The 3747-nt window shown below is 37.4% G+C and overlaps 1 long non-coding RNA gene across 3 annotated transcripts; it reads left to right on the top strand.

The window, feature by feature from the left end:
- The first annotated feature begins 865 nt into the window (after window positions 1-865).
- On the top strand, window positions 866-3437 carry LOC125526526. 3 transcript variants are annotated; one of them, XR_007291745.1, is made up of 6 exons: window positions 866-1137; window positions 1329-1379; window positions 1464-1631; window positions 1724-1810; window positions 1914-2111; window positions 3008-3437. It is a non-coding gene; the product is annotated as an uncharacterized LOC125526526 (long non-coding RNA). The 3 variants fall into 3 exon arrangements; XR_007291744.1 differs by having other exon boundaries at window positions 866-1379; XR_007291743.1 differs by having other exon boundaries at window positions 866-1631.
- Window positions 3438-3747: the final 310 nt, after the last annotated feature.

Here is a 3747-nt window from a genome sequence, read left to right as displayed (position 1 = left end):
TGTAGGCTGCCAACAATTCTCCAAGGGCAATCTTCACCTGACTTGCAGGACCCTCTAAATCTCTTCTTATCTGTCTTTTCCGTGCCTAGATCAAACTCCTCATTAATGGCAAATTGCCTCATTGCTAGCCTGAATTCCTTCATTGATGGGTACATAGTGCCAAGTTCCATTTTTGGGTGGTCCTTATCATATGTAATCACTATTTCATTTGGTATGGCATCATTAACAGGAATGGCAGCACCTTCAGTATCACCCGCCTGCTCAACCATTCTACGACCCTTTGGTCCAGTCGTCCTTGATCTCTATTCCTCATCCTTCAAGCCCAAAATCTCACATAGTTGATGTTCACTCACCAGCTCAATTCTACCTTCATCATCATGTGTCTCTACTATTTGTATGTTATCCCAATCGACTTCCGGGGTAGGTGTTGTTGTTTGTACAGTTGAAGAAGCATCAGTGAATAACAATGGAATATCAGTACCACTTGCCAACACGACCTCGAAATCACGCCTAGTTGACACAGTTAGAAAAACATGAACACGAGATTGAGTTAGCGGTCGTAAACAAGTCAAAAATCATGGTCATGAATCATGATTTAATAACGCATATATGTAGTGTACAGAAAGGGAGAACGTCAAATCTTCCATTTTAGGAAAAAGGAGCCATCATCATGATAGTTATTTGTTAACCACCATACTAAACTAGTACTGTAGCATCTAGAAATTAAGAGATTCAGAAAATTCGCTAGTACACTTTGCCTGAATCTAATGTGGTTCCAATGGCATGTTGGATAACATGACATCATGCTAACTGAACTATGCAGAATAGAATTTACATATTCTCAATTTTCCCTAGTATACCTCGACTAACTGTAAGTTGTCTCTGATGTGCAGGTTAACACAAGTAATGACATAACCAAAGGTATAGGTAGAAGAATACTGTGTAGAAGGATTGGATTCCATTCTGCCGCTGCAGAACCCAGCGATCGACGGCGCGCAACGTCTAGGCGATCGGCGGCATGCGACGCCCAGACAAATGCGGCGCACTTACAAGTAATCCGCAAGCAAAATCAGCACCACAATGCACAGGTAGAAGTGGAGCCGATGGATCTTGGGGAGGAGGGGGCTTGGAGAACTCGTGAGCGATGATCTCTTCAGTTTTCCATTCACACTGCATGCAGCCATTAGTTTACACACGAAATCTGTAGCCCATTCACATGCTTCTGTGTTTGCACATTGTAACTCACAGGAACACAATTTTTCTTTTTTGCAAGCTGGACTATTGATTTCTTATAATGTTTTGCTGATTTTTCTTCTTCCTTATTACAGCACACTTATTTCTGCAATGACATGTTACAGTTTGGATGTGGCACCTGCAAGGTTTCGCTTTTGGGCAATTTTATCAAGTAGGGATTTGCTAGCTGGAATATTATGGCAATTCATTCTGCAATCTTTTTTTTTCAGAACTTTCAGCAGAGTCGAATAGTTGGAGCATTTGACAGCAGGTTAAATATTTCTGTTGGTAGCATGATTACATTCTACAAACTGTGCCTCATCTGAAGAGAAACAACGCTTTTGTTGGTAGTTCATCTAACAATTCCAATGTTGCAGCAGTATCAAGCAGAAAAGGAGGTAAGAGACAATCTTCGTACAGAGCATTCCAATGTTGCGAACTATATTTCTATAAAATAATAATGTTCTGATTATGATGTTCCTTCTCGCAGGAACATCTTGAATGTGTAGGTAATACACACCACGTGGTGTTTGTTTTTCATCAATCCTTCGTTTGTAATACCAAGTAAAAAAAGGAGGTATGTCAGACTATTTTTGTCGTGTTACATACTATTAGGCGATTGTAATGTTTAACTAAAGTTTGGAATATAATCCTAACTTCCAGAGTGTGGAATACTGCAGGTTCTGTACTACTTGACTTCCATGGTCCATTTGCGATTCATTTATGCATTCATTGGTTGGAACAAGTATCCAAACATGTATTCTGAAGCTTAAGACATGGTATCCTATTCAGTGTTAAGGACTCGGGGACAAATGCCGGTGCATATCTGTTTTGACATATTGGTTACATGTGCTTCATGTAACATGCATTTCCTGAAGGTGATATTGATTGCCATCTATGTGCTTTCAGTTGTTCGTTTGCTGTTTTTCGCCAATTTCAGGGGGTTTATGAGCTAAAAGACTTTTTTAAAAAGGGATGAGCTACAATACTATAAACTCAATCTGTCTTTATATATTACCTCACAACAGAAAATTACTTTAACTATCAGCTGTGAAAATGAGGTTTAGACCAATATCTCCGGTAGATCCTTGCTCTCAAGTTGCCTATGATGCAGTGTAACTACCATTAGGAATCACTCCAGGAGGGATAAGATGGGTTATTTCGTGGAAACTGCTAATTTGATTAGAAAAAATAGTCGCAATATCATTGTATAGTTAGGCTTCCCTTGAAAGCATATACACTTGCACGTGTAACATTTCCATTTTAAATACTGTCGTTAGTTTTTATGTGTGTTTCCTATTGCTTTTTTCCAGTTAGGAAACTATCACATGGTAAATCTTGCATTGTCCGTCTCTTTTTGCAGTTCAATTATATTTAACTTTATATGCACTTAACAATCTTATCTCCATATATTGAAAAATATCTGAGAACATGGTTTGATTTTATGTGATTGTACTACTATTTTAGTTGTTCCTACTATTGTGTGTGCCATCACTCCTTAGACTTCGATCAAAATATTATTTATGTGTTGTCTTCTACTCCCTCCGTTTCTTTTTAGTCCGCATATAAGGTTTGATCAAAGTCAAGCTTTGTAGAGTTTGACTAACTTTATATTAAAAATATATAAACATTCACAATATGAAATCAATATTATCAGATGCACCATGATACGTATTTTCATACTATATAGTTTTAGTATTGTAGATGTTCATTTTTTTTATATAAATTTGCTCAAACTTTGTGTAGTTTGACTTTGACCAAATCTTATATGCAGAGTAAAAAGAAATGGAGGGAGTATTTTGTAAGTGAATGATGTTTACGACCGAGACTTCATCCTGAAGATCACTAATCCCAATGTTTTTGAATGAATAAAAAAGAGAGGAAAGACTTGATTTTCTTTACTCTTGAACGAAAAATTTGGTATCAACTTGTCGCCGAGCAATCTTGGGACATACAACTTAGATGGAGAAACAATGATCGATTCTATGTGATCGTGTTGATGCAAGGATAGATGATGATGATGCAGGTGGTGGTACGTGCAGCGCACTAAACTTTGACAAAAGGCTGCACGGATTTTTTTGGGGCATGTAACACTAATTTCAGTTTGTTTCATATTATGTGCTTTGCTAAAGCTTTTGTCAAAATGATGATATCGTGTGTTGCAAATAATTTTCTTCGGATTTATTTCACCCCCACCATCTGAACACATCAAGTTTGTGTTGTTCATATTCTATTACAGAGATTACCATATAGCTTTCCCAAATAATTATATCATTCTTTCAAAATAAAATGAGTGGGTGCACTATTATCCAATTTTTTACATAAGTTCATCGATGCTCATTATTTTATTGACAAAATAGACGGGCGCGGAAACTCGCGCCATCAATGATCTAGTAGATTGTTATAGTAATGCACTATCTCGTCCCTTCTCACACATTCTATGGGCATAGGTTATAACTATTTTGCCAGTCAGCATGTTGCAGCTATTTCAAGGTATGGTGTTCTATACTTCAG

The sequence above is a fragment of the Triticum urartu genome, unplaced genomic scaffold, assembly GCF_003073215.2.
Source record: "Triticum urartu cultivar G1812 unplaced genomic scaffold, Tu2.1 TuUngrouped_contig_10387, whole genome shotgun sequence".
Lineage (NCBI taxonomy): Eukaryota > Viridiplantae > Streptophyta > Magnoliopsida > Poales > Poaceae > Triticum > Triticum urartu.
The sequence above is the reverse complement of the archived record's forward strand: the minus strand, read 5'-3'. Positions and strand labels throughout refer to the sequence as shown.